Source organism: Alligator mississippiensis, chromosome 8, assembly GCF_030867095.1.
Source record: "Alligator mississippiensis isolate rAllMis1 chromosome 8, rAllMis1, whole genome shotgun sequence".
Lineage (NCBI taxonomy): Eukaryota > Metazoa > Chordata > Crocodylia > Alligatoridae > Alligator > Alligator mississippiensis.
Genome location: NC_081831.1, coordinates 20,364,564 through 20,389,554, shown reverse-complemented (window position 1 = coordinate 20,389,554; position 24,991 = coordinate 20,364,564). Strand labels below are relative to the sequence as shown.

The 24,991-nt window shown below is 44.5% G+C and overlaps 1 pseudogene; it reads left to right on the top strand.

Moving 5' to 3' along the window:
• Window positions 1–23,488, top strand: part of LOC132252191 (cilia- and flagella-associated protein 52-like) — a 35,971-nt pseudogene extending 12,483 nt beyond the window's left edge.
• Window positions 23,489–24,991: the final 1,503 nt, after the last annotated feature.

Genomic DNA, 24,991 nt, shown 5'->3' with positions numbered 1-24,991 from the left:
CTTATATCCTCCACGCTCTTCCCCTTCTGGTCAGGGGTTCTTCTGGCTCACTGCAGGTGTGTCCTTCTCAGTCTTTTCTCCCTTAAAGTAACAGGAATCTCTGGCTCCTTGTTACAGGGGGTACTCAGGGGGAGCTCAGATTAGTTATCCTGGTCCCAGCAGATCCTAATTGAGCAATCAGGGCAGGCAGTCCCCTAGTACTGCAAGAAACATACTCCACTTACTGGAGCCTTTAAAAGCAAGCCCCAGACAGCAGTAGTGTTTTAATGTTTCCTCCTGACTACTTGGTAGTTCCCTGATTTTTGCATACCTGCAACTCTGGCTTGGATGCCTAGCTTGCCTTGATTCTGATTTCAGCTTTTGACTCCTGGTTGATCTTGCTTTTGGCTTAGATTCCTGACTTGCCTTGACTGCTGGCTTGCCTTGAACTCTGCCCTTGATTTCTGGCTTGCCTTGATTTCAGCTTAGGTTTCTGGCTTGCTTGGAACTCTGGTCTTGACTCCTGGTTTATTGTAACTCCAGCTTTGACTCCTGGCTCCTCATAAATCTTGTTTTTGGTCTTTGTCCAGTTAACCAAGTGACCTTCCATGACTGCTCATGACCTAGTCCCTAACAGGTATGGGTTGCTGAGGTTTTTGCCTCTTTATAGCAGGGGGTATGGCCCTCTTCTGTAGATCTCTTGTGTTTATTTTAACAATGCTTGCAGTGGCAGGACATTTAAAGATTTTGTCCCCCTATGTTACGATGCTTTTGGTGTTTTGGGGCAACATGCCTTGTAGCTGTGTGACAGGGTTGCTTGGGTAGTTTTAGGAGTATGTTAGACAAGCACTTGTGTTGGATGATGTAAATGGTGTAATGGGTCTGTAACCCTTGTTACACAAGTAAAGAGAGTACAGTGCTTCAGAGGGTGGATTGTGAGTGCAGACTGCAGGGAGACTGGCTGTAAGCATGCCAATATTAATGGAAAGCCCCTGTGCACTATTATGCAAGGGCCCCAGGTAAGTGGAAGGTGGCAGAGCACAGGGCATGTAAGCCTGCCTCCTGGGCAGGGTTCTGACTGACCTATGCTAGACTTGGGGAAGGAGCTCTGCAAGAGAGACCAGTAGGAAGAAGGAATTTTGTTAATGGATTTAGTGCTGTGAGTTTTGTTAATGGATTTAGAAGAGACTGAGGCCTTAGGGATCAGAGAAAAAACCTGACTAAGAAGCGTTGATAGGGAGCCAGAGGGAAAGCACTCACTCAGAACTACTCTGATGGGGAACCAGAAAGAGCACTGGTTCAGGACTACTGACTGGGGGTGGGGCGGGAACCAGAGTGCTCTGGCTATATATTATTAATGGAGCTAGAGAGAGCCCTGGGGGCAGACAGAAGGGCAACTGAAAATAGAGATGCCCTGCTTAGATTTAGAGCTAGAGACTGGACCAGATTGAAGTGGCCTAATAATGAGCAGGATAGAGTAAAGCACCTAAGGGGTCACTCTGGTCTGGGGGCAGCATCCTAAGTTGATATTAATTTTACATCAAGTTGTGGCAAGTGAGGACAGGGCACTACCCTGGTGGCAGGTCAGAATGGAAGACAGCTGTAAGATGGCTGTCAGAGGGTGCCACAGCCACCTTCACAGTTGGGGTCCTATTACAATAGGGGTGATCCTGCCTTGAGCAGGGAGCTGGGCTAGGTGACCTCCCAAGGTCCCTTCCAGCCTTTCTCTTCTGTGATCTTTGTCAGGTGACCCCTAGCAGCCCTCTCGGTGATCAGAGCCATCCTCCAAGCAACCCAGCAGGTTGTGTCTAGTTCTTTAGGTTTGGCCACCACCTTTAACTGATTCATTGGATTTCTGGAGGCAGACTTGTTCAGACATGAGTGAGTCTGTCTCGCTGGAGACCTGCAGGCACCACTAAGAAACAAACAAAATAGCAAGAGTGTTAAGACAAAGATAAAATCAAACCACAATTCATAACTGGTGCATAGTGATTGCATTAACGGCTGTGACGATTTAGGCACTCCTGTGAACAAGTTCTTGTTGTGGCCAGGTGCAAACATGCTGTTATGCTTGCTTGCTTGAAGACAGTGTGCTTGAAGACACTGCTGCTCTTTCTGTAACCATCTCAGAGGAGCTAGGGCAGGCGTGTCACACTCATTGGATCCAGACTGTAGGACCCAGACATTAGGGCTTACCATGGGTTGGATGACACACTTTTGGTGGTATAGATTTCATAGACATTAGGGCTGGAAGGGACTTTGGAAGATCATCAAGTCCAGCCCTCTGCCCAAAGAGCAGGAAGTCAGCTGGGGTCATAGGATCCCAGCAAGATAAGCATCCAGTTTGCTCTTGAAGGTGTTCAATGTTGGCTCTTGAACCACCTCCGGTGGCAGGCTGTTCCAGGCCTTGGGGGCTTGGACAGTAAAGAAATTCTTCCTTATGTCCAGCCTGAAACGGTCTTGTCGTAGTTTATGACCATTCGACCTAGTCGTCATCCCTTGGGGCGCTCTGGTGAACAAACGTTCCCCCAGATACTGGTGGTCACCCCTGATAAACTTGTAGGTGGCCATCAGATCACCCCTGAGCCTGCGCTTTTCCAGGCTAAAGAGCCCCAGGGCTCTCAGCCTCTCATTGTAGGGTCTGCTTCCCTGACCTCTGATCATGCGCGTGGCTCTTCTCTGGACTCTCTCAAGCTTCTCCACATCCTTTTTGAATTGTGGAGCCCAAAACTGGATGCAGTACTCCAGCTGCGGCCTCACTAAGGCCGAGTACAAGGGGAGAATGGCGTCCCGGGATTTGCTTGAGAAGCATCTATGGATGCAAGCCAGCGTTTTGGTCGCTTTACTAGCCACAGCATCGCACTGCAGGCTCATGTTCATGTATAGCAAGCAGCAGTTGTGCTAACCCCTGTGGCTGCCTGAGACACTGTCAACACAACAACTAAGGCAGAGTGGTCAGGACAGCAGCCCCAGGCACTAACTTAAGGGGGGGTTGGAAAAATAAATGCTGCCTCCACAGTCACACAGCTTCACTCGCAGCACCAACAACTGGAAGTTGCTGCCCTGGGTGTCCCAGTGCCCTATTACACCTCTGACTGTACTCATCCACCAACATACATATTTTAAGGATAGCAAACTGTCTTTTGCTTAACCTGAAAAAAAGGAAAAAGTAAAGGTGGGTGGTAAAGTCAAGGAAGCAACAACTTTGGTTTTAAAACCAGTGCAGGTTGCTAGGCAACCATTTATTTAGTTCTTGCATTATTTACAAGACCATTGGTGATGCGTAGGGGGTTCACATGACTGCACGTGCACCCCCTGAGATCGGCCATGCACCCTCTGGAAGTGCCAGCCACAAAACTGGAAGTGCACTTCTGGTTTCGCCACTGGCTCAGTGATTGGCACTGGGGGACCTCCACCCCCCAGTTGGTGGTTGGCCACGGGGGACACCCCTGACGGGTGGCTGGGGGACCCCCCCCCATCGGCAATCTGGTGGCCCCCCAGACTCAGGGTGCACCAGTTGCCCATGTACAAGACTCAGATACTTCATAGCAACGAAATGAATGGTTGGAGACAGGGGACTGAACACTGTTAACTTAGATGTGCCCAAGTAGCATTTTTGGCACTTAAGCAGAGTTTTCAGTTCTATTACTTGTGCACTGTGGACATGTAAGCATCCACATCAATACTGAGTGTGCCCAGTAGATTACACACTAGCTGGACAGGTACACGGCTTATGCATGTCACAAAATTCTGCCTGGATAAAACAGTGACTAGCATATGACAACAAAAAGTCCTTCTATAGGTACATGGGGAGCAAGAAAAAAATATCAAGCTCCACTGTGAGACCCCTACTGAATATGGAGGGATAGTGCCCAGCTGAACCCTGCAAAAAGGCAGAGCTCCTAAATACTTACTTCACATTGGTATTCCTGAAATCAGATGGGAGCTGTTCACCTGTCCAGAGACCCAAGGAATATGGGGAAGACAACAGGCCACATGAAATCAGTTCCAAACAGGTGAGGTACTCCTAGAACATTTGGACGTTTTTAAGTCTGCTGGGCGAGATGACCTGCATCCAAGAGTCCTGAAAGAACTGGCTGAGCTCGTAGCAGGGCCCCTGGCAAAGCTGTTCAAGGAATCGTGGAACTCAGGAGTGGTTCTGAACGACTGGCCAACATGGTACCGATCTTTAAGAAGGGGAAGAGGGACATCCCTGCAAACTATAGACCGGTCAGTCTGACTTCAGTCCTGGAGAAAAAATAATTAAATTGTTAAGAAGGCCATCAGTTACAAGCTTGTAACTGGTGGGTTATTAAGAAGCAACCAGCACGGCTTTGTTGAGGGTAGGTCATGCCTAACAAACCTGGTATACTTTTATGACCAGGTAACTATCCAGCTGAACAAGGGACATGAGTTTGATATCATTTACTTAGACTTCAGTAAAGCCTTTAATTCTGTTTCCCATGAGAATCTCTCAATTAAAGTGGAAGGTACTGGCCTAGGCCAGTCTACAGTGAGGTGGGTAGACACTGGGTTCAGAGGCTGATCCCAGAGAGTTGTAATCGATGGGATGGCCTCATCCTGGAGGGCCGTCTCCAGTGGTGTCCCCTAGGGATCAGTGCTTGGAACCATGCTCTTTAACATCTTTATCAATTACTTTATCAATGACTTGGATGATGGGGTGGAAAGCTCAATGATCAAGTTTGTGGATGACACCAAGCTGTGGGGAAATGTGGGCACATTGGAGGATAGGGTAAGGATCCAGGACGACCTTGACAGACTGGTCCTCTGAGCTGAATGGAACAATCGACTCGAAAATTAACATGAGTCAGTGCGATGAAGTTGCCAGCAGGGCAAACAGAACTCAGGTGTGCATCAGCCGATGTGTTGCCAGTAGATCCAGGGAGGTGCTTTTCCCTCTACTCAGAATTGGTGAGGCCACAGGTGGAGTACTGTGTCCAGTTCTGGGCATCACATTTCAGGAAGGATGTGGATAAACTCAAGAGGGTACAGAGAAGGGCCACCCATATGATTAGGGGCCTGGAGGATAGGCTGTATGAGGAGAGACTCCTGGAACTGGGTCTGTTCAGTCTGAGTAAGAGAAGACTGAGAGGTGACTTGATAGCTGCCTACAAGTACGTCAGGGGTGAGCACCAAGATCTAAGGGAGCAACTCTTCAGGAAGGCACCCCTTGGGAGGACAAGAACCAATGGGCACAAGCTAATTCAAGAAAACGTTAGGCTGGACATAAGGAAAAACTTTTTCTCTCGTAAGTGTAACCAGAATCTGGAACGCACTCTCAGCAGAGGTGGTGCAGTTGCCATCCTTGGAGGTGTTCAAGACGAGGCTGGATAAGCACCTCGTTGAGCTTGTTTGAGCCCAATAACCTCCTGCCCGTGGCAGGGGACCAGACTTGATGATCTTACAGGTCCCTTCCGGTCCTTGGATTCTATGATCCTTTACTCTTACAATATGATGAAAGATATTCTTTCTGAAAGTATATGTCCGTGTGGATCCCTCTCCAGTTCTGAGGTGCCTCTTGCATGCGAGAACCCCGGTTAACCTAGAGCACACAACTGAATTTGCATCACAACAATTGATTTATTCTCTTATCTCAATCACTGTTGTTCCATTAGGAAGAGTGTTTAACTGTTTACCTAGAGAGGTTGTGGAAGCTGTCACTGGAAGATTTCAAGTACAGGTTAGACAAATATTTGTCTGGGACGGGTTAAATCAGCCTGTAGCTGGGGGAGGGACTAGATGACCTTTTGAAGTTCCTTCCTTCCCCATTTTTCTAGGATTTCATGAGTAGTAGCCACAAGTCTCAGTGTCCCCATTAAAGGACAGAGCTGTGTTAGTGCTGAGCTTTGCAGCCACAACCAGAGTTCAGATCCCACTTCAGAATTCCCCTCGGATCTCCTCAAGCACTTACCCCATTGCTTTATGAGGTACATCATAGTCCCCATGCACGTCAGTCCCACCCTTCAGTCTGTACTGGGGAGGAGTACAAGCCATGGTTCCTGCAGCACAGCAGGAAAGGTCTGCACCTCAAAGACATGCCACACTTTATAGAAGAACAAAGACAATAATGTTGCCCCTCTTGCTTACACAAGAAATAATCTAGAGCTTTTCTATCCTAGGTGTGACATTAAACCTTTCCTTAGTTCACGTTTACCACCCACTGAAAAAAAAATCTGGAGACCTCAGCTTAGGTTGTGGTCTACACTCTAAAAAGTCTTTTGAACTCTCATCCTGTGTCTGCATGTTTTCTCCAAGCAGAGAAATCCCATTTGCTTAGTAGCATCTGTAAAGCAGGTAAGAAGTGAGGTGTGTGACTGGCAAGAACAGTCTAAGAACTATCAGGAGTGTCTGCATTGGAGAAATGTCTTTAAAAGAATTTGAAGGGGAAGACCTTAGTGTAGCAAAGAAGTCTGGAAGAGATTGCAGTGGTACAGAAAGGAGCGGATCTCATTGAGGAGATAGACTGGCTTGATTTGGTTTGGGATTTTTCTTTGTAATCAGCATACTTCAAAGGAGTGGTTTTCTTTTTGTAAAAAGTAAATAATAAAAGATGAAATTTTAACCCCTCCACCATGCTTCGCATTTCATCTGCAAACGGATATAAAACAGAGTATTTATTGCATCATTAATATGAACTGCTTGGCTTCATGAATAACAAGTGTGGATTATAAAGCTGCCTTTACTCGCGGTGATTCAAAGAAGGGCCTTGACAGGAGAGGAACCCACTTACAAAGGCAGTGTTGAAATCAAATGCCAATATTGGCAGGTCTAACAATGTATTTTGACCACTTAAGGAGGCTTAATTTTCACTGTTTGTGGTATCAACTTCAATCTCAAATTAGGGAAATTAAAACATGACACCCAGGAAACTTGAAGTAGTGCAGAGAGGGCCATAAAAGTGCAAATTTATTAGCAGGTAGTCAAGAGCTGTAATCGTGTATGTTCTCCACAGTCACAGGTTTGATTTGTAGTGCCTCCACCTGCTATAACTTTAAACCCAAAGGGCATTTGAAACTGAGCTTTTTTTACAGGAAGAGCTGTGCAGTAGTAAATCAAAAGCACAGTTGATGGGTCTCAGATAACAGGGGACTCAAAAAACGGCTGATGCTTCATAGAAAACTTTGAAAAACATTCTGTTTAGAAACAGTTCTGCTTCTGGATCATATTTTCTGATTTTCCTTCTTTGTTCTTGTTCTTTTGCTGAAAACATTTGCATGAAAACAGGCTTTCTTCCTGCTGTTGTTCTCTAGGTGATGGTATAAAATCCAGTGTGTGAGACATTCCACAATTAGGCATCATGTCCATGGCCGTGTGTAGACAAAACAAGAGGTGTGTGCACAACACTTTAAAGTGGGGCTAAATGCTTTTGCACCACTTTTATGATGTTGGTGTTTGCATGCCTTGGAGGGCTATTGTGCATTAATTCCAGCCGCTGTAAGAAATTCGGCAGTGTAATGCGCCTTAAATGATTTGGGGAACAGCAAACTAAAACGCCAAGAAAAGCGGCAAGCCTGATCTTCCCCCACCCCCCCGACCCAGAGCCTGCCTGCCTCAGCTGCAGGGGCCAGGTGCTTCCCTACACGGCTGCGGTGCCCCCGGGACCGCCTGAGCTGGGTGCCTGTGGGCAGGTGCTGCCTGGGGCGGAGGGCCGCCACTGCCACGGAGGGAAGCACCAGCCCCCCCACCTGCAGCCCAGGGAGCACTCCACCCACCAGCAGCTTGCCCTCCCCTCCCTGCCGGAGAGGCAGGTAAGTCAGCGGGTGGTTTAATCAGCCCTAAATTAAAGCATTTTTTTTTTAAACCCGCTGCTTCAATTTAGTGCCCCCGTTTCATCTAAACACGCCCCATGATGTCAGAGTGCTGTGACATCAAGTGAGAGAAGCTACTGGAACCAATCAACTCATTAGAAATAAACAAGTCTGTCTAGGCTAGATTGGGTTAGGTTAGAAATGTGTTTCCATGCAGATGTTTGCTAGTGCTTACAACTATGCTAGATTGAATACTTCCAATTTTGTCCAGTTGTGAAAAATTAAAGTGCCTTTGATATTTCTGTCTCTGGCTGGGCTTCTCCTCACATCCATAACTGAGCCTCAGTCCTCTCCAGGCTAAGGACTTGCAGGCTTGTTGTTTGTGACAAAGTGTGCTTGTGCCAGGCTAATATTTGCCTCAGAGATGCATTGGGAATACCAGGAGTTGTAGACAGTGCACCACTTGTTCAAGAGTCATGAACTGTGGTTCCCAAAAATCATGGGATTAACTTCAAAATCTTTTCTTTTAACCAGTAAATGTTGGATTCTTTAATTTGCCTTCTGTTTTTTGACCTTAGAAAAGTTACAGTTTAATGCTTTCCATCACAGTGGGCACATCTACAAGATGCTTAATGAGCAGTAGATTAAGTTTATTGCGCATTAGCACACACAGCAAAACCATGCAAATATGCTAATGCAGAGTCATATTAGTCAACTGTGCATTAAGCATCACAAAAAGCATGTCATTGTGCTAATGTGCAGTACAGGAGCCTATTGCGTATTTATTTAGTACTTAGTTATGTAAGTACTAAATGTACAGTAAGCACTGCTCATTAGTGGATGCATAGACATGCCCATTGTGAAGTCTAGAAACATTATTGTTTAAACTAAAGAAAACCTGAGTTTCTCATAGAGAACTATTCTGACTTTCCAAAATACATGAAGTAAGATCTGATGCACACCTTGGGACACAGCTGATTTCCTGTCTCCAGTCTGGTGCTTTAGCCAATTCTTCCCATTCTCTGCCAGGGTAGTAGGGACCCTTGGTGGACTAATCTGTCATCTCATATTGAAACCCTTTGCTGAGCAATTCCTGAGGGCCATGTGACAGGACCTGTGCCCAGAGGTGCTGTGGCACCCCCTGGTAGACATGTGGCTGCTGCTCAGTCCAATCACTCGGGGGAGGGGGGCTTTCCCTGTTATTTTGTCTGCCCTACCTTGATGTTGCTCAAACAGTTTGGGAGACTGCCCTGAAGGCCCAGAGTGGGTCCAGTCCATTGCCTGTTTGCCTTTCAAACAATCTGTTGTGGCTCTTCTGGCCCAATTGGTGCCCTGGGACACCAGGCATCTTATGCACTGTGTTTGTGGTCTCCGTCTACCCCCTTAGCCATGCCCAGGCCTCTCAGATGGTATGTAGTATCAGGCCACCTGGCTGCACCACAACACTTAGCCCTCTCAGGCCTGAATGCCTCTGTTGGGGCTTCACCCTCCCTGGCCTGGTCCTTACCCTCCCAGGGGCTGGGCCCCTGGGGTCCCTGACCCAGGCAAAGCTGTAGTCCTCCCAAGTCCATGATCCAGACAAAGCTCTAAGGTGGGTGCTCCTCAAGCACCCCTGTGGCCTCCATACCTCCCCCACAGCCACAACTCAGTCCTCCAGTATAAAACTAAGACAAAATGTAAACCACTGCTTTCAGACAAAACCTCTCCCACTCCAGGTAAAAAGGTCTTGCCAGCCCTCCTTCCCTTGAGCTCTTGCCTCTCTGCTCTCAGGGTGTTTTGATGCTTGCCAGGATGTCTCCTGGAGCTGTTCCCTGCAATGCACCAGACCTGATTGAGTGCCTTCCTCCAGGTGCTGGGTTTATTTGCCCTGGAGCCGTGTCCCCTTTGGTCAGGTGACACCCCAGTCCCACACAGGGGTTTCTCCTTCCATCTAACGGGCAGCTTGGCCCTCATGCTGCAGTTTAGCCTGTCTGCATGCAACCTTTATCCTCTGGTTGCCTGGAAATCTGCACTACTCCCCCAGGTAATTCCTGTGCCACTAGCCTTGGCCCAGCTGCCTGCCTACGTAGGCAGCTAGGCTAGCCTGCTGTGCCTTCCCCTTTTCAGTAACAGGCCTTGGGCTCCTGCTACAGGCCCACTGAGACTGGCTCGTTCACCCCACCCTCCACACAAGGAAGAAGAAAATGGTTCTCTGGCACCATGGGAACTGGGGTCCTACAGAAAAAAACTAATAGTTTTGGGGAAGAAAGTTTAGGCTGAATTCTACACTGTATTGTTCCAGTAGGGCAACAAGGATGGTCAGGGGTATGGAGGAGTTGTCATACGAGAAGAAACTAAATAGACTAGGACTTTTCATCTTAGAAAAAAGAGACTTGAGGGGGAACATGATAGAGGTTTACAAAATATTAAATGGTGCAGATGAAGTAAATAGAGATGTATTATTTACTGTCTCTTGCAATGCTAGAATAAGGGGACAGAGGTGAAAGTACTGGATAGTAGGCTTAAAAGTAACAACGATATGCTTTTTCACGCAGTGAGTGATTAACCTGTGGAATTCATTGCCTCAAGAAGTTGAGGGGGCTGGTAGCTTCACCTAGTTCAAAGGGGACTAAGCCAGTTCTTGGAGGAAAGGACCATTAATAGATATGGAGCGTGGTAGACTGGGGTGCAGCCTCCAAATTAGAACTTCCTAAACCTCTGGCTGCTGAACGCTGCAATGGGGGAGAAGCAGGGAGTGGGAAATTCTGGTCATGCTGTTTCCTCCCTCTCTTTCCACGCCCCAAAGCATCCCCTCTCTGCTGCTGCATGAGATGGGATACTGCGCTTGATGGATCTATGATCTGACCCAGTAAATGTTAGTTCTTAGGTACTTTTGTAATATCTAAAAGGAAAAAAATCTATGAAAGGATGAATTTAGGCAATAACATCGTATGCTACAATAGGGTAAAGCTGTGCATTCATACTCTTGTTCTAGTACCTCTGTAGGCTCAGTGCTATTGCTCCTTTTACACCTTGCAGGCAAAGTTCTTTGGGTAGATGTGATATCTTTTATTAGACCAACTGAGCTACACCTTAACATTTTTACACTAACTCTTAATATACCCATATCTAATAAAGGCTTTCTCCATTTTCATTTTGAAGATGCTACTTTTTACCTGGCAGTGGAGGCATGCTAATAGAGCAATATTTGAATGACGTAAGGACTGCCCCAGGGAGCATGACAACGACTCTGTTGTGCTATTCAACATGGCTGCATCAATATAGAAATGCTGCTTCAATATAATTGTGTTTTAATCCTGTTCTCTCCTAGGGATTCACAGCTTTGCTTTTGCTGAAGACAGGAGATTTAGTAGTTGGCACTGGAGGAGGGACTGTAGCTCCCTTTAAAGGCTCAAACTACAAACCAATCAAGTGAGTCTGTAGACTGAAGTAGCATAAGGATATAGTGGTGCAGAGTGGGAAAGTGATGGGGCAGTAATGTATACACTCCAGATACCAGTTTTGATACTTTTTAAGTAAAAAGACAGTAGACACTGTTGACACGGACAATAAAATAAAGTGGAGACTGGTTGAAATATACTGCAGAGAGTTGTTCTATTCCTTTGCAAATGTTAATTTAAATATTCCCTGTTCATTTAAAATAATTTATATAAATGTCAATTTGTGTAGCTCCGCTGAAGCCAGTGAAATTATACCGTTTTACAACAGCTGAGGCTATGACCCTTAAAGTTAACAAGCAGTTTTAAGAGACACTGGATTCAAAAAGGGTTTTGTCAATAGCTTTATAAGCAAGTGTATAAAAAAAGTGTGTGCCTAAGTACTTATACCACTTCTGCTGTGCTTACAAAACAGAGTTGCTGGCATCATTTCCCACTATGTAATTTGTGGATTGTGCATGCAGTTACTCATGTTGCATTGTTTGCATAGGCAACCTAGGTGGGCACTTCTGAAAGCCTAGCAATATATGGTTTAAACTATTCCCAACATATCTCAGCTGCCTAGTATACTGTTGGGTATTTGCTACTGAAATGCACTTTAGTTAAAAAAAAAAAAGGCAGCAAAGGTATGTTGTTATCTTGCAACGTGGTCCAAAAAATGTGTGCATGTGCTTGTGCTTTTAGTCTCTACTGTACTAAGGATAATATGAAGTGTTAATGAATTTGACAGGAAATGGAGCGTTGGTCTTGACAAGGGCTGCCTTTTGTTATGGAGAATGGTGGGAGATGACGGCAAAGTGGAGGCCAAATAAAAAGTGGTGGGGAAGGAGAAGGATATAAGAAAAACTAGTATCAAGATCAGGTCAAACTTCTGTTTTATTTTAACAGGAAAATTCAGGTCCAAGGTGGTGTCACTTCCTTGACACACAGAGGTCAAGGTCACCAGTTCTTTGCAGGAACAGAAGAGTCCCAGGTTTCCCAAATTAACTTCACTGAGTTTAAAGAGGAATGCATTGCCACCTTTCATAACAAGGCAATTAATGACGTCATGTTCCCCCTGTAAAGATAAGTAGAGGAGAGCCTTTATATCCTTGAAAAAGGAGGTGTGGGGAGGGTGGGAGGTGGAGATTTGACTAAGATACCTGTACAACACTTTTTAGCCAGGCGATTCCCAAAGCATCTTACATAATTTACATTCTGACTTGCATGTAGGAGTCCCTTCATCCAGCATTTCAGTGCAGCCAGGTTAGTTGCTGAATTAGAAAGCTGTTCAGAAAGTGAAAAATAACAAATGGATCAAACCTCCAGGAGGTTCTTCCAGGAAGAATTTTAAACTGAAGCACTATAATTACACAAATTTGTGTAACAGCAGTGTTAACACCCTACACAAGAGGTAGGCAAGCTTTTCCAGCCGTAGGCCAGAATTACCTGCCCTGTGTCAGAAAGAAGGGCAAGTACTAGGATGCAGATGGTGCTATTACTTGTCCCTGTGGCAGCATGGAAAGATCACCCGCAGCCGAAGCCCCCTGCCACAGAGCTCCCACATCTGCAAGCTAGATCCAAAGGTTTTGCAGGCTGGATCCAGCCCCTGGGCTGTTGTTTAGCAACCCTTGCCCTATACCATACTTGTGAGGAAAATGCTATGAAGCCTAAGCCAGGAGGCCCTTCACTAATCCATATCTTAGCATGCAATGCATCTTTCAATGTTTCTTGCATTTATTGTCTTAAGTGGTGCTGATATTTGCAGATATGGCAGGAAAGGTTATTTAGGTAAATATGATATCTTTTATTAGACCAACTAAATAGTTGGAAAAAATATTCTTTGCAAGCTTTTGGGTAGAAACACCCAGGGAGAGTTTGTTGTTTCTTTGTGTTCTCTCCTGGGTAGAAGGGAAGCCAGTATGCAAAATGCTGGTCTGTGAAAATGCAAATGCATGGCAGGGGGGATCAGAGGCCCTGTGAGACTATGAGAGAAAGCACAGGGGGAGGTGAGGTGGGGTGAGGGAGAAGAAGAATGTAGCTGGTATGATACAGACAGGTTACCTGGAGTTATCAGGTGGCAGGGAGGTTATAATGTGCCATAAAGCCAATGCCTATATTTAGTCCAGACACAGTTCTTTGGGTAAATCTGATATCTTTTATTAGACCAACTCAAAGAGTTGGAAGAATTCTTCTTTGTAAACTTTCGGGTATAAATACCCTTCATCAGGCTAAATATACATCATATACATATTTAGTTCATGATTTTTTGTATCCAGGAAGTTGATGAAGTGAAGTTCATAGGCTCGTCTATGAAAGGTGTTTTGTAAATTCTCTGAGGATTAGAACTGAGAAATTTAGTGAGAAGTGTGCACCCACAGGTAGTTGTGTATTTTTGCCTTTGATAGATTTTCAGTGAGCGTTCATTCTGGTGCGCAGTTGTTGTTTGGTTTCTTTTATATATTTTCCATCAGGACAGTTGGTGCACTGGATGAGATATATTACATTTCTGGAGGTGTAGCTGTAAGATCCAGGAATGGTGATGGTTCTGTTGTGGGGGTAGTTATTGTGGGGGTAGTGGAGAGGTGTTGGCAGGTTTTACATTTTTTGTCCCAGCAAGTTCTGAATCTATTCAGTGTGCTTTGGGCCATAGGAAATTTACTTCTGGTGACCAGGTTGGCGAGGTTTGGTGCTTTTTTAAGGGCTAGGGTGGGTGGTTCTGGAGAGATCTCTTTAAGAATTGGGTCTTCTTTTAGTATGGGTTGCAGTTGTTTGAAGATTTTCCATGTACATTCCAGGGATGGATGACACATCATAACTAATGGTGTGCGATTTGTGAGGATTTTCTTTTTGTACTGCAGCAAATCTTCACACGGTATCCAGGTGGCTCTTTCAAAAGCACGATCCATCTCTACTGTGGAGTGTCCTTGTTGGGTGAATGCCCTTTTGAGATTCATGAGGTGGCAATCACGGGTATTCTTCTCAATGCAAATTTGGTGGTATGGGCTTGGTTGTAAATTTGAGCTTTCTTGGTGTGTTTAGGGTGAGTGCTGCTTCTGTGTAGATATGTATGTTGGTCCCTGGGTTTCTTTTATAGGGTGGTTTGTACTTTACCATTTTGGATATTGATAAAGGTATCCAAAAAAGAAAATACAAGCAATAGTCTGATGGAGGGATGATGGCTGTTTACTTTTTGGTGGAAATCAATCAGGGCACTTATACAACTACATACACTAAAGCATGTGTACAAGTGGCAAAACGTGTGTTAGTGCTGAGAAAGCGGTGGTGGTGCACTTTTGAACTAAAACACATTGGAGGTGTTTTAGTTCAAAAGCACACTACTGCCATTTTTTGCGTACTGATGAGCATTTCACCACTTACACAACTGCACGCAGCACAGCGCACACCAGCTTGTGCGTGGAGTAGATGCTGTTAATTGAGTCTGCTCTGACCTGCCGGATCTCCAGTGCATTGCGGGACAAAAAGGTATGTGTATAAATGCCCTCAGAAACTGAAAGGTTTTGGTCTAAATGATGAAGATGTTATCTATGCATCTCAGGTATAGCATGGGTGTAGTGCAGTGCTTAAGGAATTCTTCTTCCAGGTGGGCCATAAAAAGGTTGGCATATTGTGGGGCCAATTTGGTGCCCATAGCTGTGCCCATGGTCTGGAGGAAGTGCTGGTTGTTGAAACTGAAGTTATTGTGTGTGAGGATGAAGTATATGAGTTCAGTGATATGTGTGTACTCAGAGCTGTAATCTCAGTCTTGTGGATACATGAGGCAGACTTGGATGCCATCCTGGTATGGGATGTTGGTGTCACTAAGCTAGTTACATCCATGGGGACCAGGAGGGTATTCCTGGGAAGGTGGTCTGTTTTTGAGTTTTCACAGGAAATGTGTTGTGTCTCAGATAAAACTCAGTCTTTGAGTTTTGATGAGCGGTTTAGGATGCATTCAATGAAGCCTAGCATTTCTTCCATTAGGGTTCTGTGGTTGGAAGTGATAGGTCTGTCGGAGTCCCTTGTTTTGGGATTTTAGGGAGCACATAAAAAGTCCATGAATTGGGTAGTGGAGGAATCAGGATCTGAAGTTTTTTGTGTAGTTCAGATGGAAGTGATGTGATGGTGGTTTTAAGTTTTGAGGTAAAAAGGGGAGTTGGATCTTCCTCTAGTTTTTTTATAGTAGGTAGTGTCAGGGAGTTGTCTGCTGGCTTCTTTTATGTAGTCTTCATGGTTCTACCTTGGAAAATTACCACAGTAGAGTCTCTCTTACTAACCTTTTGGCTCCCCCCCCCCCCCCCCGCGCGCTTTCCTTCTCTACCTTTTGTTTTCCTGATTTTCACTTATTTACATTCTCAGTGACATCCTATCACACTTTTAGCTTGGAGATTGAAAAACAGCAGAGACTCTCTATGCCTGAAGAAGGATGATTGCACCTGAAAACTTGAAAATAACTTTTTTCCAACTAATCAGTTGTTCTAATAAAAGGTATCACATCTCCCAAAGAACCTGGCCTACCTATGTCCTTAGACCAACACGGCTACAACCAAAAACCCAGCTACATTTATCAGCTACATTCTTCCCCCAACTCCCACCTTTCTCTCACCTGTTTTTTCACAGGGCCTCTGATCCCCCTGCCATGCATTTGCATTTTCACAGACCAGCATTTTGCATACTGGCTTCCCTTCTACCAGGACAGAACACAAAGAAACAACAAACTCTCCCTGTGCCTGAAGAAGGGTGTTTGTGCCCAAAAGCTTGCAAAGAACAATTTTTCCCAACTATTTAGTTGATCTACTAAAAGACATCACGTTTACCTAAAGAAACCTTGTCTACCTATGTTGGCTACAACCAACAGTCCTTGCAGATGTGGCTGCATTCATGCTCTCTTATCTAAATCTTTGAATATCATCTAATATCTGAGTAACACAGCTGTCGAAAGTGATTTTTTTGTGTCCGTGGGCATCGTTTACAATTTTGTGTTTGACAATATGACATGCTATATTAAATTCAGGACTCATGATATGCGATGCTAACTTTTACCAGGGTGCCTTCTGTTCACATTCTTCTTGTGAACAGCCAGCAACATTTTCCCCTTACTGTGAATATTGGGATCACAAGATTTCATAAAAATGATGGATTAGTCACTTCCTTTCCAGATAGAGAGTGGCAGTTTGATCCAGAAGGTAGTTTTGAGTTTTGGCATGCTGCTATTGTGTCCCCTCCTGACATGACATGAAGCATCAGACCCTATAAGGTATAACAAAATCCATGGAATACAAAGCAGGAGTACAAGAAACCCTGGCAAACAAACCTGCATCTTTAACTTAATGAGTACATTACCAAGGGCTTTGGAGTAATCTTATGCTCATACACCTAACGCACCCCATGAGAGAGAGGCATTCAGATGAGCTGGATTTAGAGATGTTCATAAGGACTATAGCACTGCATAAAACTTGAATTACTTATCCATTATCAGCTTTTGAATAGCATATATCACAAGCTTTGAAACCCAGATTTAAATGCTTTTCTCTGGCATGGTTTAATCCAAAATACTTAAACTTCTGATATTATTTTACTTTATAAAGCATCCCTGGATACTTAGCTTGAAAGGTGATACATTTTGATGTATCAATGTTCATTTTCTCTGTCCTTCTGGCTCTTTGTTGTGGGGGTAGGTAGTGTTGTTGGACAAGTCATGTGATCATTTCATAATATACCTAGATTTCACTGTCAACTCTGGGTGGTATGTAGGTTGTTTATTGTCATACATAATTAATATAGCATCTTATTATATATGCACTTAATTTCATCTTCAAAAAAATGGGGGCAGTACTTTAAAATAACTGTGGTTTTTTTAAGCTACCTGTTTATTTTTAAACATCCTGCCCCCTTGCTGTCAGTGATTGGGATGTATTTTGACTCAAACAAGAGTTAGCAGCTACTAGCTTAATCACTTTTGTTTCTGTTGCTGAAAAAGATGTTTTCCTCTAATAGCACCTATAAACTCTTAAGATCAGCTAAACTTTCCAGTGTAACTTTGTCTTTTAAAAATATATAAGGCTTCTGACTGCTGAACAGTTAGGAAAAAATGCACACATTCTTAAACAAAATAAAAGTGTTTTTATATTAATTTCACTTTCCAAAGAAAGCGACCAGGTTTTCTTCTATGAATCTGAAAATCTGAAGGCTCAGGCAGCATTTCGGGATGCACATGAATAGACTTTGGCAGTCTAGTCCAACTGTTCCAAAAGCATTCCCCATCAATTACCGAAGGAAAAAATGCATCCTGACTGCAGGCATACTCTCACTGGCACCTGATATTAGAACAGGGGAATCAGCAAAACTTTTTTTTGTGTAGTCCTCTTAATTTAGAAGCACTCCGATTCTAATAATGTTTCTTATAGCTGTTGAATGTATTGCAAAGCTTTACATACATACAACTCAAAACATTTTCTGTCTGGTCCTACCTCAGCCTTCTGATATCACTATTTTGCCTGTTAAGGTGCACATGTAACACCTTAACTAGAGAAAGTGTAGGAGAAGAAACTGTAGGTAAGTTGATGTTCACAGAGAAATAAGTTTTGTTTTTTTCTGGGGGGAGTTACAGGCAGACTTTAAAAAAATCTGTGTGTCCAACCCAAGCTTTGTATTAACACGCTGTCTGGGGGTAATATTTATCTGGTGTAAACTGCCAAGCCCCATTGCTATCAATGGCAATTTATACCACAAAAACATCTATACATGTAATTTCTCTCTTTGTTAGTTTTTTCAGGAAGAGAAAAGGGGGTGAACTGCAATGCTCTGAAAGTGCAAATGTATTGCACAGCTTTACACATACAACTCAAGACATTTGTTATTATACAAAGACAGGCCCTGGCCCTGTCTCAGGGCAGTCGGGACCCGGAGCTTCTTCGCTCATTATGGGCGAGCACCTGAGCCGGGAATGGGGGACTCAGATCCCTAGGTGCAGGCAGGAGGTGTAAACCCAACTGAGGGACTCGACTGGTCAATGCTGGGGCCAGGACTGTAAAGGTCAAAAGGGCCAGGGGCCCACTGTGAGGGGATGCCTATAATGAGCGAAGAAGCTTGGGGGGCTAGGGTTAAGGCACCCCTTCTCGCCTTTCACCAGGGTGGTAACCGGCCTGGTATTTCCTGAAGGCTCCCACACTACAGGAAGATCCACCAGGCCACCCACTCCTGGCAGGGTGCAGGTTTAGGTCATGCCCAGGACCAGAAGCCTCCTGACTGTCCTCTGCAGCTCCTCCCCTACCTCCAGGATGTTGCATGCAGCCAAGCAATGTTACTGCCTGCTGTACCAGCAGGGAACTGCCCTATTTTTATAGGTGGCCATTTCCAGGGATCTAAAATGGCCACGGTAATCAAGCACCTGCTGGCTGCTTGGCTCAGCCCTTAAAGTGACAGCACCAACAGTGCCCTGCCACAGTCATAAAGTTAAGAGTACAGAATGAAAATTGTCTTTCATCATTAACTATGGTATCCTTCACAGAGAAGACTACAGTTAAACATCAGAAACAAAGAACACCTAGCTGTGATGGGGAAATGAAGATCTAATAAGGATGCATCTAACTCTGATTAGTCCTCACTCACTTGCCCCTCTGCCTTACATAGGGGAACTTCTGACTTATTTGCTACCTGCTCCAAGAGTGACATCCGCGTGTGGCACACCCCAGAAAACAGGGAGCTTTTACGAATCACTATCCCCAATATGACTTGCCATGCCATTGAATTCATGAGGGATGGCAAAAGCATTATTTCAGGTAATGGTCAGAGACCTCTGTATTTAGCTTCAGTCCGAAACTGTTCTCGGATGTTAATAAACGTAGCTAGAATAGAATGGGGGAGGGCCAAAGACTCAACTTGTTTGATTCATCCCAGTGACCAAAAGGCATTTCAGCTGGAGAGATCCTCAGGCGCAGCAGAAGTGATGTGTGAGGGAGACAAGATCTGGGGAACCAGAAGAGGATGTGAACTCTAGCATGTCATAGAGCCCAGCTTCACAGTAATTCACACCAAAGTCAGCTGAGGGATGTTGAGGCCATGTGGGTGGAGAACCATTTATACAGATCCACTAGCATTGCCTTCTGCAGAGTAAGAGGACGGGATCTACTGCAATTCAGTTCTTGAGAGTGGCAGTGTAGAGGAGGACCCTAGGGAGGGTACAGTAATATGAAGGATGTTATTCTGCCATGATTAATTATTTTTTTATTGCATCAACTTGGAATGATGGGAAAATCCGTGCCTTCACACCAGAGACTGGTAGATTGATGTATGTGATTGACAATGCGCATAGTTTGGGAGTCACAGCCATCGCTGCTACAAGTGACTGTAAAAGGATCATCAGTGGAGGAGGTGAAGGGCAGGTAATGCAGTGAAACAGCTGTGCTTTCATAACTATAGCTGGTAACACCTTCAACCAGCCAGTCAGAATTTGAACAGGTGGGTTGGGCATGTTTAGCACCATCCCTCCCTGGGAACACAGGGACAGCTATATTGACATGTGCAGGGGGTTAGACTTTCAACAGCATCCCGGTATTTTCAAAGGGCTAATCTTCACTTTTATAGCTACATTGACTTTAGTGGGTCTTAAACATGTCAATACCATTGAAAATATGGCCCCTAGTCTTTCTGTGCCTCTGTTTCCCAACAGCACATTAGGAATAATAATAGTGTGAAGAGGGTAAAGATGGCAAAGGCTGTGAGATGTTCGGGTACTGTGGTGATAGAGATCAGGTTAGATAGATGAATTGTACCTGGAGGATTCAGTCAGCCCTGGCCCCATTGTGCTAGCTGCTGTATGCCTACATGCAGGAGGGCATGGTACCTGCCAGAAGATCTTCCAATCTAAGACAAGTACTAAAAAAAATTAAAGCTAGAAGGATGGTCCAATAACAGCAGGGACAACAGTATATACGTCACTCAAGCAAAAAGGCAATCTGAAATGTTAATACTTCCATCAAAATCAATAATTCAAATGCTAAGGCTACAACTTTCAGAGATTTGGAAGCTCATTTTCTATTACTTAATGGGAATTTGGCATCCATATCCCATAGGCAGCTTTGCAGTTTTCCAAAACACAACTCCAGAGCACAAAAGGACAAAATCCTGCTCCTTTGAACTCAATAGCTAAGCTGAGGTCTACTTCATTTTCAATATGATTTGATTTCGCAATGCTCTTACAAAGCATCATAGGTACTGTATCAGTCTTTTCTGATTTGCTGAGGATAAACTGAGGCACAGTTAAGTAACTCGCTGAAAGTCGAGCCCATGGTGCGCTGGGATTAAAGCTCAAGAATTCCTTTCCTGAATTCAGTCGACTACACTGCTGAGATCTGAATTCAGGATTTGGGGTCAGATCCAATAATAGCTTTAAAGAAGATGGAAAAAATGCAGCATTTCATTCAGCTTCAGCAAATCTTACAAGAGATGCACAGAATCCAGGGATCAAAAGTGTCTTTTGAGCTAGTTGTAGCTCAGTAAGAAGAAGGCCTTACAATGTTGTTTGCTGGTGGCTTTAAGGTGAGGGTGTGGGAAATTGGCCAGAACACACGCAAGCTAGAAGGAGTTTTGAAGGAACACATCTCTGCTGTGTCTTGCATTAAGATTAAGAAGAACAACCTGGAGTGTATCACAGCCAGCCTTGATGGAACATGCATCATCTGGGATCTCGTGTAAGGAAATGACCCTTATTCAGCAGTTTAGCCCTTCTCAACTATGGCATGCCTAGAAAAGAAGAGGGTGTTCTTGTGAAGGTCTTGGTAGAAGACACCACCCAGCTAGTATATCTTAAAGATACAAGCTCTCCCCTAGGCATGCTGTCCTGAAATGAAAGCTTTTCCCCACTATGATACCCATCCCTGCTTTATACATCAATTTCTTATGAAGCAGTCACAGTAGGGAATAGGACAGACAGGTGGAATAGCTTAGGGAGAGTAGGTATGTTGCTGAGTTAATTTGTGTCCCAAAATGAAACAGGCTTCAGAGAACTCCAATCTCAGACTAACGTATGTCAGTGTCTGAGCAAAGGAGATGTCTGCTGTGCACAGTAGATGAAGTTAGCTCAGGCAGAGTGAGCAGTTTGGATAAATCTCTGACTCAAGCTGCTTTGGGGGTATTTTCTAGACGTCTTATAAGGAATCAGATGATCCTGGCCAACACTTTGTTCCGGTGTGTTTGTTACCATCCTGAAGAGTTCCAGATAATCACAAGTGGAACAGACAGAAATGTAAGTAAAACCACAGGAAGTCAGCTTGAAGCAACTCAGAGACCCAAGGGCATGGCAGCAAGTTTTGTCATTGACTGGGGGTTCGGCTTCCAAACAGAATCAAGCCAGACCAGGAGCATAAAGATAGGTAAGTAGGCAGGGCATGAGCCTTGGGTACTGCCTAAGGGGAGAGGGTACTATGTATGTGTGTGCATGTGCACATGTGTGCATGCATGTATGTGTGAGAGTGGGCTTTCTGGGAAGTGTAGTTCCTGCTGTTGAGGAAATATGTCATCTCTTTTTCTTGTTCTTTTTTTTGCTACCAAAGAATAGTTTCTTTTTGGCTGCTCAACATACATGTTGGTGGCACAAAAAATGAGGTGACATCCCCCCTCAGCAGCAGCAAACTCCAGCTACTGCTCCTGTGCCACCACCACTGCTCTGTCCTCCCAGCTGCTAAAGCCTCCAGAATCAGAGCCAGAGGAACTGCAAGGATGCTGCAGGGGAAGGGGAAAGGCAGGGTAGAGGGGAGGGAGGATTGACCAGAGTGCAATAGTAGCTGGTTACACCTCTGAGCCAGGCTGTGATCAAGGAAGGCCTTGCCAACCAACATAGCCTTCCCTTGGAAAAACCAGGGCCCATTAGGTAAAACAGACACCGGGTCCTACACTTTACTTACGATTTATGTAAGGTGGTCAGTGCTAAACACATCTTCCAGAAGCAATGGAAATCATCATGGTTCAAGCACCTACTTTAAACACCTTCAAGGGACATTTGGACGCTTATCTTGCTGGGATCCTATGATCCCTGCTGACTTCCTGCCCCTGGGGCAGGGGGCTGGACTCGATGATCTTCTGAGGTCCCTTCCAGCCCGAATGTCTATGAAATCTATGAATCATGCTAATTCTGTATAATTGAACTTCCTTGCTGGTCTGGTTTCTAGATTGGATAGTGGTTGGTATTTGATGGTTCTGTGATCAGAGAACTGGAAGGCTCTGTGAAAGGCTCCATTAATGGGATGGATATTACATCTGATGGGACTCACTTTGTTACAGGTATATGGATGAGAAGAATCTTAATAAAAAATGCTGGGAGAGGAGAGGGCAATGCCATCAAAAGGAGGGCAAAGAAATAACAGAGACCCCCTGAGAGTTTACAAAGGTAGACAGGAGAGAATAAAATAAGGTTCCTCTCGGAAGGAAAATAACAGGTATCACTGGAGTGAAATACTTGCAAAAATGCTATGGGCATGGTCCTGCAAGATGCTGAGCTTAATGTGCTCTCACTGAAGTCACATGGAGATGAGAGTGCTCTGTGCTTCCTAGGGTCAGCTTCTTAATACCTGTCTGCCACAGAGAGTACATGGCATTAGGGTTACAGCAGGGATGACTTATATTTGCTCTCTCATGACTTGGAGGGCATCCGTTCTCCAGAAGCCTAGAGACCTCCCTAGTATATTGAAAATATGGGGATGACCCATATTTGCCCAAAGGCAGTCCAACATGAGCACTGGGGCACACATGCCCAACCATTCTCACATGTCCTCTGTAACCCTGGCACTGAAGTGGCAGAAAAAAGCTATGCTACTAGGCAGGCATGTGGGACCAAAATCCCTTAATTTATCCTGTTAAACCAGCCTTAAGAGGAAATTCTCTTTGAAGGCCCTGAGTATTCCTGGTATTTGTACATCTCTGGATAGAGCTCCTTTTGATATGTTAGTGGAGGAGCTTATGCTGAGCACCATACTGAACCCCAAATACTGAGACTTGGTGCCTCATGGGACGGAGAGTGCATTGCCACTGCAGTGCTCAGGGCCCTTTTCCCTTCCTAAAGCCAGGACAGAATTATCCCTCCCAAAAAGAAGCAAGCACTATGTAACCACCCGTTCTTCCTTTGTGCATAATGCAGGCAGTGATGACCATCTGGTGAAAGTGTGGGATTACGATACAGGTGAGGTGACTCATGTTGGTGTGGGTCACAGTGGCAGTATCAGACGACTCAAGATCTGCCCTGGGAACAAGTACATCATGGGTGTGAGTGCAGATGGTGCTATCCTGCGATGGAAATACCCATGCTTATCCTAACAGTTCTCACAGAAACTACAATACCAGTTTTTAGAAAATCTTTTACCTTCCAGTTGACACTATTGAGAAATGTGCAAAAAATCCTACTACTAGGGAAGGGTTATTTTGATCCTGTCTAGTATGAATTAGTCAGGCTCTTTTCCTTTTTAGTACCTGGTAAAACTGATAGTTTCAGAATACAAAGCACTCCTGTTGATTCAATTGCAGTTGGAGGCGCTCTCCTCTTCTGAAAATCAGGCTCAGGAAGTTATATTACTGGTGGTGCCCTGCTACTATATTCTGGACAATTCCAAGTCTCTCTCTCCCCCTCCTTCTTCACAATGAATAACTTGTTGTATAAATACAATGTTCTGTGTTCATTTTGTTTGTCTGGTTCTAATTATGCAAAAAGGCTTTCTGCTTCAAGCCAGAAATGTAATTGTGAAACCCTTTAAATTTAAAGTTTTAACCAAGAGGTTCAAAAGTACATAAAGGGACCTGTTTCTCAGAGGATTGGAACTTACTAGTTTTTAAAAATGAAGCTTTTCTACAGGTGAGCATCTACAATTACCAGTCATTTGAATAAATTTTACCCAAGTTTTTTCTAGGATAAACCTATTGTAAACACGTAGGCTTTCCTATTCAAAATACATCCCTGAAATACTTTATTCTCTTGCATGCCACCTGCCCCTAAATAAGACATGTCTTGCAGAAGGCAGAATGTAGAAAAAAAAAGATTTTTCCAGAGTCATGGATGACTGTGTGACATAGAGTAAGCCCTCTTGGAAATATTGAGCATCCAGGAAGCGTGGCATCCCGGGAGACAGTCTGGGTGAGGCAGCGGGGACCTCCTGATATGGCAGGACCCAAGACCCTTGGAAGGCAGTACCATGCCTGTTACTACTTTATTGAAAATAGTTTTTATATAAGTTCCAGTAAATAATGAAGTGCTGTTTCCACACCACAAACCTCACCAATGTACTACAGATTGCATGCAGCTGCTCACTTGCCCTGAGCCAGCTCAATTGCTCCTTCAGGCACCAGCTACAATACTCAGCCAATAGCTGGGGTTCTGAGAGGGTTAACAAGGGATCCCATGGTGGGATTTCCACCCCTTCTGTGTACTGGAACCAGAGACAAGAGGAAGCTGTTTTGCCAGGCACAAGCAAGTAGATGCTGTGCTTTAATATTCTTCTATTTCTGTTCTAGTGAAGAAGAATCATTGTCCCTGCTTAAGAGACAAACCCCAATTTGGGAGGACTGATTTGAGGGAGGTGATTGCGTGTGGAATGCAAGTAAATATGGGTACCAACTGTGTCTGATACCAAGTGCACTGCATCGTATCTGGTATTACACTGTCACCTCTTTCAAAAACTACCTGTTTGAAAATCCAGTTAGTTCAAATAGAACAGTTCTGAAGGCTGAAGGCATTAAATGCCTGGGAGACTGTAATAAATTATCATTTTAGCAGTGTTGCACTCTTTAACATGAACACTTACAGGCAATTTAGTTGGATCAGAAAGTGTTTTAGAGGAAGTG